General features: G+C 35.8%; 1 long non-coding RNA gene across 2 annotated transcripts in view; it reads left to right on the forward strand.

Annotated features, from left to right (window-relative positions):
- Positions 1–15645, forward strand: part of LOC141570426 (uncharacterized) — a 562080-nt gene that overhangs the window by 405391 nt on the left and 141044 nt on the right. For both annotated transcript variants that reach the window (XR_012494434.2, XR_016020539.1), the window contains exon 5: positions 7654–7779. This is a non-coding gene — a long non-coding RNA (uncharacterized LOC141570426). The remainder of the gene's footprint in view (positions 1–7653; positions 7780–15645) is intronic.

A 15645-nucleotide genomic window follows, 5' to 3' on the forward strand; every position in this document is an offset into this window, starting at 1 on the left:
GTTCTGTTCTCTGAAGAAACTTCACTAATATAGCTCTATTTCATATTAGAAATGGAAAGCAAAGTGGACTTGGTAATAGCTCCTAAGAACAGTGTCATTGATGCACCATTGTTTACATACGATTTTTTGTTTTCTCAGAAGGGTGTAAGCTGCCCAACCCTTTAAGACAGAGTACAGACATGACCACAGACCAAGCTTGGGTGCTGACCCATGGAGTGAAGTGTTGGGGATTTTACTGACCCAACAGTGTTTATAGGACAAGTGCTCATGGAGTTTTTATTACGTCATGATCTGGGGATTAAATCCTCCCTAGGTATGTAGTAATAAAACAAGGAAGAATTAAATCACTTCTCTGAGGATGAATACGGGCTCTGGGAAACATTCTCAAGACTTTAGCCACTTTCAGTCTCTTCTCTGTAACCAGCAATAAAAAGCACATTTGGAAAAAGTCCTTAACCTCGATGAGTCCCTCTCTTCAGGGGCACATGTTAGGAAGGGAAGCAAGGGGCTTGGCTAGAATCAGCGAGAATCAAATTCACATTTGATCCATGTTTAACATGACATCAAATCTTGGTTTTGCGTTTGTGTATGATATTTAAATTTACTTAATTAGGTGTGCATTTATATATAAGAAAAATAAATGTAAAGATACCAAACCGATTGCAGAATGAAACCAAATTATAACTCTTAGTACTTATATAACCAGTGGAAAAATTCTCTCTGGTGTCCTTGAATTCACACTAGGTTCACACTGCTAACTGAAGCTGTAATGAAATCTGGCATATAGATTCTAGCTGTGTTTATGCAGAATAATTTGAATAGAGTTTAAGATCTAAGATGAGAGTGGGTGTGGAATACTTAAAAAACAGAATCAAAGGCCTGTCTATTTACAATGACTTTCAACTGTATTAAGATAGTGGGAAAGAGAGATTATTTAAATTCCTCTTTTATTTCATTGAATATTCTGTCATTGATTTAAAATCAAAATATTCTTTCCATTGGTATGAAATCAAAACAAACTCACAGATGGGATAAATTCTAACGATCAATGGGAAGTTTAAAACTAGTTGCTAATTAAGATAAATGACAACATACCTTTCTTTTAAGGATAAGGATGGGATGAAACTTTTGGAGATGTTGGATATATTTTTGGTATATATTGTAATCAAGGTTTCACAGGTGTATGCTTATCTCCAAACTCATGAAATTGTATATGTTTAACAGGTACATGCACATCAATCATACCTCTATAAGGTGGTTTTTCAAAAAAATGACTTTTATAGCTTAAAAATTAGTTTTCTTTTATTTCTGATTATAAAAGTGGTAAGGTAATTACAAAAAAAATTGAGAAATACAGCAATTTATGTTAAGAATTAAAAATTCCAATAACATACTCCTCAGAGATAATTCTCAGCATTATGATATACTGTCTCTATTTAATATGCATATAAATATTTTTCTGTCTTGGAGAATTGTGTGTGTTTGTATATTGCATCAAAACTGAAAGCATATCATGCAAATAATTTTTTTTCTAGCTAATTTTTAATAAAATTGTGATTATGATTTTAAAAACACTATATTTTACTAAAAGATGAAAAGTCAGAGTCCCTCTCCCACTTTTTACAGCCCTTCTTTTCTTGAGGTAATTGCTGTTGACTATTTCTTATATATTTCTTCCAAATTGACCAAAAGATATTACAATTGTATCACCTCACAGAAAGCGTTTTCATCATATGTTTGCAAGTTAAACATCAGAGTTTAGTGGGCTTTATAGCATATCAAGTACAATGAAGTTCCCTTTTTTGGAAGACTATTCTGATAAGTAATTTTTCTTTAAGGTATTAAATCAATGACAACAATCCGATACATGTCCAAGTCTATATGTCATCTATTTCTATACCCCTGGCAACGCTCCACCTACCAAGTTGAATTAGTCAGTTCAAAAGCCAACCTCTTCCACACAGTATTGCTCCACAGTAAATCCCCTACCTTCTTCACCACTGATGTACCTTCATTTTCCACTTCTTGCCTCTTTTTGTGATATATATCGCATGTGTTACAGATACCTGATGCAATTTCATACGCTTTTCAATATCAGTTATTCCAGTCCTGCCTCTCAGCTGTTGGAAAAGGTATAAGCAGATATGAAAAACCTATAGACATAGTATAGAGAATGTAAATGAAATTATCTCCATTCACTTCAACTCGCTTCCTTCAGGCTTACATGTGAGAGCAAAGCATACCTTACCAGAACACAATTTTGAACAAAGGAAATTTGTTTTTATGACAGGACCTTTTGTCCCTATTTCTTCCTTGTTAACAGCTTCCTGCTTAATCTTTCTTGCTCTCCCTCAAGCTGCCAAATACAATCAAAACTTGCTGTGGTAAAAGAATCTGCCATGTATATCACCTCTGCATGAGGGAACGGAAACCATTTCAAGTATCACCCATTCCAGGGGCATTTGCGCTTAATAACCCAGTGTAGCTTTAGAGTTTGCAAATTGTTTCATATTCATGAACTTTGAGAAATTTTCATAGTTTCTCAAGGTAGGTATTCATAACCTCATTATCCAGTTAAGTTAATCAAATCATAAGCAATTTGATGCACTGTCCCCAGTCACAGGGCTAATAGATGACAGAGCCTGGGTTTGAGGATGTCTTTTACTGAAATTAGTTCTGTTAGAACACAGGTACCTTTAAAAGGACTTAAAGCTTTTACTCTAAGCAGAACAATCCTGATTTGGAAGAATTTCAGGTAGATCAGATTGGGTGAAAAGGGAAAGGCAAATCTTTCTGGAATCGATTAGGCCTGGGGACATTGTAGGTAGTTTGATTGTTATAAATGTATCTCTACAAATATCCAAACATAATGATCTGATACTAACGTAATGAACAAAGGATTCTGCTACTCCATTCGATGGATAAGAGGCATTCTGTGGCATGTCTGCTTGAAAGGATTCTTCAAGTCCGAGCTTTTAGCTAGCAAGTCACAGGGAAGACTACTGTGTTTCTTAATATGCAAAAAATCTCTCTCCTAACTTTATTTTACTCTCCCTTTCTCAGTGCTGCTTTTTGTCTCCATATCTACCCTTACTTTATTTGCATAACCCCCTCATGCTTAGCTTTTCAAGGAAATGATGGATGGCTCCCCAGCTTGCTCATTTTACTCCTCTGCTGCCCAACAGCAGCTATAGATAAAATTGAGGGCAAATTTACTTTCCAGCATATGTGTTATGGCTTGAATGTATTCCTCCAAAATTCACATGTTCAAGTCTCCAATGTGATGGTATTTGGAGGTGGGGCCTTTGGGAGGGAATTGGGCTTACATGGATCATGAGGGTAGAGCCCCCAAGATGGACTAATTTTCTCAGAAGAGAAGTGAGACCAAAGGCAGAGCATTCTCTCTCTCTCTCTCTCTTTCTCTCTCTCTCTCTCTCTCTCTCTCTCTCTCTCTCTCTCTCTCTCTCTCTCTCTCTCAGCTGAAGGTAATCAGCTGGCTCTGTAAGTTGGGGAAATATTCTTCTCTATGAATCAGCACCTTGAGCCTGGAATTCCCAGCCTCCAGAACTATGAGAAATAAATGTCTGTTTTTTGAAGCCACTCTGGCTATAGCAGCCCAAACCAAGTAACACAGTATGGTTTGTAGTTTGGTCTGTGTGATTCCTGGTACCTTTCAAAAACTCCTGTAGTGACTTTTTCTGTCTATACATCCTTAAAGTGTTCAACTCTTTTGGCTAAATTTATGGTGCACTTTGGATATTTGTAACACCTGTTTCATGTACTAAGATACTGCTCATCAGATTATTGTTCTAGAAATAATTACTTATTAAAGAATTATTAAGTAATTCCTATGTCTCCTGATGAATAGTCATGGTACCAAATGCGCTATATACATTTCATGTAAATGCCTTTGATATTCCTTTGAGGTCAGTACTATTAATATCTTGATTTTATAGATGACAAAACAGATTTGGAAAGGTAAGTTTTTTACCTGAAATTTTGTGTATAACATGCAGTAGATGCAGGATTTGAACCCCAACAATCTGATGCCACTGTGCAGTTTTTTTATAGCTCACTTATGGACAACCAGTGATGTGGAAATAGCAACTTACACATAGGAAATAACTAATTTATTGCCATAAAAGATCCTAGCATCCAGCCTGAACTATGCAATAATTCTTCGTCACTTTAAAATGCTGCATTTGTACCGTAATCTAATTATGTTTTCTACCAAGATGTCACCAGCATGATTTTGACAGCTGAACATTTTGTTTTGAGCCCTGAAACTGAGATGAAACTGGGGTATCACTAGTAATACCCCAGTGATAATCATAGGAAAAGGGATGTTTGCAGTGGAAAATCCAGAGCTATCATGTGGGCCCATGAGCTGTAGCTTGACTCACTCACCTGTAGTTCTCACACTAAAAAAGGAAGTCCTACCTGCTCAGGCATTTGGCAGAAAGCCCAATGAAACTGCATTCATTCTGATGAGAGAGACTGATCTGTGAGGAATGCTGGAATACAGAAGAGATCAATAAATGGGATATTTTCCAAGGCCCAGGAATTTGTAGAAACCTGTAAGGGCAGCATTTTTGGAATATGTTTGTTAGGACATCAGGGGTCAGGAGCAGTGGGAGCCTGGGTGGGGGTGTCTCTCTGACATTTAAGTACAGGATCCTGCAGGTTCTATATGAAATCATTTAATATTCGTTTTTCAAGATTGGGATAAAATAATAAAAAATATGTTGACCTGAACACTGTTTACCAATCTTCTATTTCTGCAAAATAAAATAGCAAGAAAAATAATAAGTTTTTTATGTAATGGACACCTATAATGGACCAGGCACTGGTTTAGGCATTTAATATTTTATCTAATGAACTTCCTTACACATTTCTATGTGCTTTTTATATGCTAAAGAAGAAATACCAGCTCAGAGAGAATAATTTCTGAAGATCACGTAGCTATAAATCATAGAGTTGAGATTTGAACATGTATTTGTTTACTGTAAAGCTGATTCAAGAACAGAAACATTTGGCAGTAACTAATATATTGTGTTCTCTGTTCTCAAATAGTGTTCAACCCTGTAGGCATAACAATTTTCTCAGTAGACCAATTAACTTCTTTTCATTGGTCAATTTTCTGATTTGTTTTAGGACCTAGAAGTAAACTGGGGGTTATTTTTATCACCTATCATAATCAAAGTATACCTATTCACCACCATTTTTGCAATATCCTAGGAGATCATACATCTCCCCTTTTCAAACTAAAACTGATTACACTGTTCTCATTTGCAAGACATAATTTATGTTCATTACCAATAAAAATGTCTGCTATATTGCATGTATGCAGATGAACAATTTTAGAAATGTGTTTTTATTCAATTATGTTCTTTTTGACTAGGTTCTATGGTTGATGGTTGAGAGATAATCACATATTTTTCAGGACTTCTCAAAGATGTAACTGAATGTCAAATTTCTCTTTATTCTATGCAATTTTTAAGTCACATTTGATAAAAACTTCTATATTTCATGTTTGAATATCCAGTTTCATTTATGTACCATTTAACACTGCTTCAAACTCACATAAAGATACATACAGGGAGGTAAAACCACTGGTATTTATGAAAATTGCTTTGCTGGATTAGCTTATTCAAAACCTCTCAGCCCTGAGAGATAGAATTTCAATCTAGGTAGGTTAGCTCTTCTGGATTTCTGAGTCTCAAATCCTAGTCTTTGGCAAAATTCCCTTCGCTGAGAACTCAATACCCAGCCTTGCCCATAAGCCAGACAAATGAGCCTTCTGTTTGGAATATAACATATATCTAAAGCAATTCTTCTTAAATATTTTCATGTTTTGGGCTGTAGTCCAGTTTTTGTGTTACTACTAAAAGTACTGCCATTGCACCTCGAACAGTAGAAACAAGAGCATGTCCTTCCATCCTTCTATGGACCAAAAGCAATTTCACCTAATATTTAAAGAAATAGCAATATTTCAATCAAATGAAGGGGAAGATTAAGTAATATCTATGCTTTATTGAATGAATCCTGGAATCAAATGTTAGATTCACCTTTACACCCACCAACTTAAGGAAACCATGGATAATACAAAATGCATAATATTTAAGAGAAAACTGACATAGTGTATAGGAATCTGTTTTTACTTTTTCTTGAGAATCAGTATCTGGTGAAGGAATAATAAGTAGTTACTTACAATGGAAAACTGTAGGCAGACCTACCTGTAAAAAAAATCCTTCAGTGACTTAAATAGAGTATCCTTGGGCCCTGAGGTATAGGTGAAGAAAATGGGAAATTGCCCAGTGCTTCCATGGCAAACATTTCAAGCCTTGGAGCCCGGATATGCAGCCTGGATAGCATGATAAATTGTAGATCTATTGCCTTAGAGGTTATTTCTGGATGTTGATATGCCTAGGACATAAAGGAGAGAAGTCCTGTAGTCATCTGACCTTGTAGACATCTCCCTCCATCCAGGTTACCAAGACCACTAGCCAAGGATGTGCTCCTATGAAAACACAAAGGAAGCAATGAGGCCCATGCCCACTCATGTCCACTCACTCACATCTTTACTCTGTGTCAGTTCTTTGCGTTCCTTATTATTATAGATACTTTTGGAGTAAAGAAAAGTAAAAGTCACAGTGAATTGAGTCCAAATCATCATTCTTGCCCATCAACAAATCACATGCTGACTTAGAAATCTGAGCCTCCTCGCTTGTAATAATTTACAGATTGTTGTATCAGCTACAAATGTCTTGGAGCCCAACTGATTTAACATTCAAGAAAAATATAAATTTCTAAATACGATAGTATTACATTTCTAAATACAACAAAAAGAAAACAGGTATTCCTTAGGTAAGACACAAAATGTTTCAGGTATTTTGAACTACACAGTGCTTCCATTTTTCCAACTTGAGGACATCCATAAGTGGTCAAATAGTAGGAAAAAGATTTTAAAGCTTGAATTTCACATAGAACACATTATACAAATAAGAGCAGTAAAGGTAAAAGTCTGAATAAATGTAATTCAAATTTAGAAGGTTTTTTTCATGCCCATGGAGAATTACTTGAGAAATATACACATAGCTCTTAAGAGGTAGAAAGTATGGGGGAAATGTTATTTTTCACAATAAGAAAATCTCTGTTATTGTGATGCTTTGAGGTTACAAAGGTGCTGAAAATAAGATTAAACAAAAATGTCTTGGCTATTCTCTAGTCCCTATTGCTATCCACTCTACAATTTATAAAAAATATTATCCACTATAGCAGGCTTCTCCAACCATCTTATGAAAGCTATATTTTCCATTTTCCTGAGACTTCTATATTATGATTGTATTATTCAGGACCCTCAAGGTTGCAAGAGATAGCAACCCAGTTCAAATTGTCTTCAGCTAAAAGGTAGATGTATTTGAAGAGTCAGTCACTCCAGCTGCTCACGATATTGTGATGTTTTTGCCCTGCATACCACAATAAGGAGAACAATATGTTTGTTACTGGCTAATATGTGTATTTAGAATGAACTCAAGTGGACACGGGCTCAAATCCCAGTTCTATCACTCATTAGCTTTGTGATCTTGGGACATAACTAAACTTCTCTGAACTTCTGTTGTTTGTTTGCTTTTCATATATAAAACTGTTTAGAAGAAAATTCCACGAGAAGACAGACGAGGCACTACCACCTTCTTTTCTGTGGACCCCGTAAGCCTCTGGAAAGGAACAGGACACATGGAAGAGCTTGTGTGGGCAGCCAGCTGAGCAATATATCAGGTAAGGCATAGAGGGATTCCAGAAGAGCTTGCTCTGTGGGTGAGGACTCTTTAGATAACATGGTGCCACAGATACAGCCAGATAGAAAAAGGCAGAAATGGCAGTTAGGGACAAGAGCAAAAATAGTTTTACTACTGTCTAATCAAATAAACAGCAATATCAGTTCTACTCAGTGACTGCACAATGCATTCTGCTCTCAATAAATATTCAATGGTAAAATAATGCTTATATCGCAAGTGCTATGAATATATGCTAATATAAACATTAGAGACATTTTTATATTCCAATTGAGGTTTTTTTTTAATTTTGACATGTATTTTCAAGTTTTGTGAATTACTGAAAAGGGATTCTGAGTATAAAGTTTTAAAAAATAGACACATGAATTAAATTATACAATTAATATGGGCTACAGATTCTGATCTGTATCAAAGAAATTAGGCATGTAGAGTTTATTTAGGAACCATGAAAGCCTGAAGCACAGAAATATACAAACCCAGGTCTACAGGAAGAAAAGGAGCAAAGAAAAATTCTTGTGTATACTCATATACCAAGGAAAATTCTTAGCCCAACTTCTCAGGACATGATCTTACTCAGACTCTCTCAAGTAGAAAATTGCATGGATTGCATGGCACTTTTCCCCTGTAGTAAAAACCTGAAAATATGCAAAGGAGACAAAAGGTTATGTTGCTTCAGGGAAGTGCAGCTCTTTCGATATAGTCAATTTTTGTTTTCCAATTTATAGCTGTTTTGTTCTTTAGTCATCCAATGGATTAAAAGCTATCCTTAAACTGCTTTTCTCATGAAAATTTTTAACTTAAAATTGTCCTTTTGAAAACTCAGATCAATATTAAACAAAATACAATGTTAGAAGAAGAATAGTGAACACGAAAAAGGGGTTACTGCTGAAACATTCAAGTTCTTTAAACTCTGAGGAAATATTGGACCTATAACTTCGGTGTTGTCATTTATGAGGTTGAATCTCTTCATTGTAATGATCTCAGCAGTATGTCCATGCAAGAGGAGAAAGTAACGTTTTTCAGAGATCCTACTTACCTATCTCAGTTATCTATTGCTTTGTAAATACCATCCTCAAACATAGTGGCTTAAACAATGACAACCTTATTTTTTCCAATAGTCTCATTTGGAGTCTCTCATGTAGCTGCAGTAAGATGGCAACTAAACCTGGAACATCTAAATGGCTCACTCACATGTCTGATAAATGGCAGGGACATCTGGAGCTCCGTTTGTCCACATGGTCTCTCTGCAAGACTAGAATGGGTTTCTTTGCATGATGGTGATATTTGTCACAAACTAACTCAGATTCAAAAGGAGGAAAAATAAATCTCTTCCCTCCATAGGAGGAGTGTCAAGGATTTGTGCCATCATACCTAGTCTTAAATGTTTTTGGTTAAAATGATGTCTTTTCCTTCTGTTTCCTGCCCCCTTTTTTCCCCTCAAGCCTTGTTATTTATAATGTTTCCAAAGAATACAGAGATTTCATAGAGCATTGCCTCTTTCCTTGTAGTGTGCCAGAGCTAGGGCATTTCTAGAGGGCCTCTTGGAGGCCAGGAGCATGATTCCAACACTGGGCTGAATATCAGCTCAGTGATGATGGTCAAGCCTGAGAGATTGCTTGAAAGCAGTCAGGGCAAGCTGGTCCAAGGATCCTCAAAATTTGGGCCAGCATCCAGCCCAAGCCTTGCACTTGTCACTCGATGGCTGGGCCTTGCCAGGTCCACAGTGAAGATGTCCAGCAGTCAGACACACTACTGCTGACTGTTCTTGCCAGGACAAGGCAACACTTCTTTCCCACACCAACAGCCCAGCACATCCCTAGATAACGACAGGTTTCATCTTTGTTGAATATGTCACATTGGCATTGCATCCCTTCCATAAACTCCTTGCCCTTGCCAAATTTGTGAAAACCAAAGCATTCTGAGTATTTTATCATGAAATTTAACCAATTGCTTAGGGCATTTTCTTAAATGGCCATATACCTGCAGATATATTCTGTTGTTATTGCTAAAAAATGATGTGAATTTTTATCAAGAGCCGCATTGACTTTTTTTTTTCTTTTGAGATAGATGTGGTAGTGCTTTGTTTTTTTGTTCCGAGAAGTCAGACAAACAAAAGAATCCTGGAAATTATGGGTCCAATCAGTTCTTCTTCTAGCTATAAAGCCCATGTGTTTTTGTAAAACATGTGACCTCAATCATTACCAACCAAATAATAAGTTTCTAGATTTTGGGGTAACCTTTTGACTATAAAATGCTATAGACCTTTTTAGTCATTATTGTAACAGTTTTCCACTCTTTCAGCACAAATAAAACCAGTTTCAGTAAAGATTTGGTAGTAAAAAGTAGTGTAGGTTTATGAGAATCATTTCATATTCAATTGTTTAAGTGAATGACTGTGGCTTGGGGATTTTACTCATCCTCTAAAGGGAAGAGAGAAATGAGGTGGGAGGAATAGACAGATTCCTTCTCTTGTAATGGTGACAGTAAATCCCAACAGAAACAGCCCGAACTAATTCATATTCAAGTAAATATCCGATATTGAAAGTAAGGGCAGAGTTTTGGTTGCCTAATGTCATAGACTATTTTATGGTATTGGAATTACAACAATGGAGAATAATGAGTAACAAAATAAGTAGTACATTTTGATAGGAACCCCTGAACAAAAGGTGAGTGGAGGGTGAAGGGAATACATAGGTATATTAATAATAATAATTCTTAAAAATCCCATTCTTTTCTTTCTTCATTTCATCAGAATGACTTTGTGACTTCATGATGGAAAGATTTTGTATTTAGGGATTTAGGAATAAGCACTGAGGCCTCCTACAGTAGCAGACATTTTGAAAGAATTCAAGAAGGAATCAATAGGAGATAAAGGCTATTTTATAAAGAATAACCCTATCGGCCTTCTTTGATTTCAGTCCCCCTGATGATTCTGGTATTTTCTTTCTTCTTAGTGTCTTGATATTTTTATCATCATTCATGTTTCCCTCACTTGTAATTATGTGCATGTTACTCACGCTGGTCCTTAGTCCTTTCACTGCTGTATCGGAAGCATGTGAAGAGCAGCAGCAAACACATGTCTTCTATCCCCCTTGTCATTGTTTCCCGCCTAACACAGTGCTCTGGGTTCCTTAGGACACCATACGTACTCTTGATCAATAAAGGGAAATTGCCATATTGTAACTTAACACCAACATTGTGAACCCGTTCATGGTTTCATGATAACCACAAAAAGGAAGGTAATTGCTGGCATCTTTTGTGCCACATTTGTATGTATGATGGTTAAGCAAGGAAACAGATCGGCTTTTTTTTTTTTTTTTCAAATCTATGTTTTGTTTTGTTTTTAATTGGGGACTATTGAGTCCAGGTTTCAGTGGAAACGAACTATGGGCATCATACATAATATCTTCAGGCCTAGGTATCGTCACCAAAACACAGGGATAATAATAGTATACATCTGTCTCATTACATGGTTAAAATAATTAATTGATATAACATGTATAAGGCATGTAACGTGCCTTGCATATAGTTAGATTCAATAAATGTTAGCTGTGTTCATTAGCAGTATCGTGATGTTCTATGTCCACACTGTTTATGTGCTCTAGTTCTTGAAATTTACAGCACTCACTGATGTTGACTCATTTAAAAAAAAAAATCCGCTAGCATAATTGTGGGCCAAATAAATATGTACTTCAAATTAAGTATCTCTTTATTTTGAAGAATTTGTCATTTTGCTTGTAGTCATTGCTATGACGGCTTTTATGAAGCATCAATTGTATGCCTGCTCAGTCTTTCACACTGAACACATCACCATTTGAAGACACCAAGTTTTACAAATTTCAGTTTGTACATAACTGTTTTACTCTCTCCATTGCACAGTTGGCAAGTACCTGCTTGGAATTTTATCTTACTGGATGACATATCTACTGTCCATCGTCCTTTTCTAGGGTTGTTCTTGACCATGCCCAAGCCCCAAGGCCGTTTGGTGGTGACATGTTATAAATAACACTATTACCATAATTGAAAGAGTGGCTTGGGAAGGAAACATACTCACCTTTGGCTTGCAATCAAGCTTGGGTCACCAGGGTCATTAACACTATTTACTGTAGCTCTCCAAATACTCTTCTTCAGATAAGGTGATGCATTTCAGAGTAGACACACCTGGCACTGCAGTTATTGCAATTAAATTATAAAATCAAAAATATTCCTTGATAGCCTGCCATGCCCTTTTATTGTGCTTTCATGCATATTCTTCAAACTTATAAGACTCTCCTAAACTGCATAGGTCTTAAAATCTAACCTTGACAGTATGCTAAATAAAATGTTTATTTATTAAATAAGAAAATATTATCGTGATGAAATATATCATTTAATTACTTGACAACATATTATCTTGTGCAATCAGTGGGGAAGGTAGTGACCAATAATCTGAATTTCTTTCCAGCATCTCTCACTCTTGCCTCAGTAGCAGCAAAATTGCCATTGCTATGGATAGAACAGTCAGGACTGAAGTGTTCTGGCGTTTGGGCATATGTGCCGGTCTTTGTAATTTTACAAAGTTCTCCGGGGAGATCTGGTGTTCTACCAACTTCCTTTCCTACTGATTCTGGGGCGCACAGAGAGGCTCTCTCACTTCTTGCTCGTTCTCCTTTTCCTTCCTGTTTTTGTTAGTCAGGTATCATCCCCATAGGAAAAGAGGTCACCATGTTGAAAAATATATATATAGGAAGATTAAAATAAAAAGTGTTCTTACACTAACACCTAATTTTTAAATTTTCATTTTGCTCTACTTTTAATTTCTTTTTTATAGTTTTCTACTGATTCAAATATAAAAAGAGAAGAAGAGAATGTTACACTGAACATGAGGCGTGCACATAAAATGAGGAAAAGATAGTTTTTGCGATCTTCAGGTGAAATATTGAAAATGCCCAAGATGTGCCAGGGTCTGACAGAATTTCTAGGGAAGAAATAGTGGTACAGTAAATGTTCACGGTAGCAAAATAATCAAGGGCGTGAGGCCTTCTTGGGAATTTTCATGTTCAGATCTGCTTTCGGCAGCCTGACCTCACTGACAGGGTTTCACCATCTTTAAAAAGGGGAATTTAAGATTTAATAGAGAAATACTCTGAAGTCAAAGCATATACATATATATTTTATATATATTTATGTGTGTGGATATATAGCCTAGAATGTATTCAGTCAATTTTTGGTGAGGGGTATATTTGTATACTTTCATAACAATATTCCTTCACTGACAATTTATGCAATGCAATATGATACTGTACTTTGTGGCTATTGTAAATAGTGAGAATAAAAATTTGCCATGAATAGTAAATCAACTATGGCACCAATTGATTCAGTTGACTTCTCCACTTTCATCATCAGCATTATTAGAAGTGTGCACATAGTTCTGTAGTAGGTTTAATGCAGGACTATATGGTTTTCAAGTAAATTAATTATCAGTAGCTATTTATCAAGTGTTATAATGTGTCACTGACCAAAAATTAACTTATACATCAAATTATATTTAATTGCATGACTAGTTAGCAACCATATTCACTAAAATATGCCTTTGTTCTACATGGAAATAAGGGAAAAACAATTAAAAATAAGGCAAATTGCTTTAAAACCATATTTAAATTTTGATTTAAGAAAATTTATTCTAAGTCCAGGAATATTCTGTTTTTTGGCTCTGCCAATTAAGATCCACCCCCAAGAAAGATTTTGTTTGTAAATGCCAACATTTCCAACGTGGCATTTAGACTAGCATGCAAAGCATTAACAAAGCAATATAGTGCAAAATGACCCAACAAAATCATATTTCCAATTCAGTCCATATTTCAATTTGTGCAGGCTATTTTTTGACACATTAACAAATTATAAAAAGTTTTTGTCATAAGAATTTGGCCCAATGTCAATCCGACTTTGAAAAAAGATGAAAGTTGCTCAAATTATTTCTGCCTTAACATATTTGTCTTTGGCTATGGAAATTTAATCTCTTAACACTTCATATATTTATTGCTCTTCATTGGGCCTCACTGTGAATGAATTGTATTTTACTGAGTAAAATTTTGTGGTATTTATATCAGATGAATATTTAGAAATATGAAAGAGGTTTGGTATTTCTCCATGGCCCCATAGTACATCGTTGTCTTTGTGTCTTATACATTCTTTTGCTCTGGCAAAGAAAAGGGTAGTGAAAGAAAGGAAATGGAAGGCATTCTGGTATGTCTTTTGCTGACTTCTCAATAGTTTGAGTTTGTAAAAGATCACAGCACAGAAGGATTTTAAACTCTAGTGCATTTGAGCTTCCAATTTCTGTTTGAGCAATGTGACAAGAGTTTGAGATGCCCTTCCAAATGTGCCCAGCTTAAGTTACAAAAAAATGTTAATAGCTTTGATCTCGTAAACTATTACATGGAGAAAAGGCTCTGCTCACTTAAGGGCCACCCTATTGTAATCGCTATCTTTGAAGTGAGTCACGTACTGATTTCCTCTCAGGAAAGTTTAAACCAAAATATGTTTGGTAAGGCTTACTTTTTACTTTAAGAACCCCAAACATTTCAGAATTGGGCAGTATGATTTAAATATACCAAATTAATGCATTAATTTGAAAAATGTGTGCAAAATACTGAACCAAATTACTACCAACCCACAGAACCCTCATCTACTCTCCTATGTTTATGCAAATAGTCATTCTGTTAGTAAACTGAATGAAAGTGAATAAAAAGAAATTTAGTATCTAGCATAACCACAGGAGAAAATGACTGACAGTCATAAAGGTAAGAGATTTCTACTACTGATTAAAGAGGTCTATGTCTTTCCCAGATACAATGTGATGACAGCCTTGTTTATTGTACGTATCAGGGGTATGTTAAGATTTAGGAATATTTGAAATGAGGACTTCCCATGATTGGTCATTGTGATACTTGGGATGTACGTTATTTTAGATGGGCCCTAGAGCTCTGATTGTCCTTTGGCAAAGAGAACCTTAGTCCTAAATTATGTCTCTGATTGCTTTGTAGACCCTTTTTATTAAATAATGATAATGATGATAATGAAACATTTATTACATCTTTACTCCATTAAGGAGTTTTGAGGAGCATGTAAGATTTCGCCATGGCTGTTGTTATCTGAAAATGCTTAAAAACTGACAGAATCAACTCTGAGGCTGTTCTAGCACATAGGTTATTTTTTTATGACCTTTGACAATGTATGTTGGGTGGCTGATAGATTAGCTATCAGAGACAGATGGATATGTCTCCTCAGGCAAGGGCAACAAAAGGAAAAAAAATAAACAAATGGGACTGCATCAAACTCAAAAGATTTTGGACAGGGAAGGAAACCATATTTACAGATGATAAATTCTATAAGGGTTTACCAGGTTATTTTTTTTTTTTTTTCTCTCTCATTGGTTTATATAATCCAGTAGATTTCCTCATCTCATGATCCTTAATTATGCATGCAAAAACGTTTTCCCCAAATAAGGTAAAATTCACAGGTTTTGAGGATTAGTACGTGGAAATACCTTTTTCAGGGTCACCATTCAACCCACTAGAGTAGGTGTGGTATATTCCTTTTACCCCAGCATTACTTTCAAGCCATTACGTTCCTTTATTTCTGTGCAAAACGCCTGCTAATTTGAAACTGAGGTCATCTTGTTATGCTATCATATGTACCTCCTCTTCGCTTTAATTTGCAGTTTTCCTCCTCTTCCAAATTTACATCTTCATGAATAACTCAATCAATACCTAATTTCTCAGTCTCTTCCTGACATCACTCCTTCTTTCACCTCCTCTCCATCTGAGCCACCCCCCCTGGGACCTTGCCATGACTCCAAGTTTTTACC

This window comes from Rhinolophus sinicus, chromosome 3, assembly GCF_057876585.1.
Source record: "Rhinolophus sinicus isolate RSI-liver-muscle chromosome 3, RSI-T2T, whole genome shotgun sequence".
Taxonomy (NCBI): domain Eukaryota; kingdom Metazoa; phylum Chordata; class Mammalia; order Chiroptera; family Rhinolophidae; genus Rhinolophus; species Rhinolophus sinicus.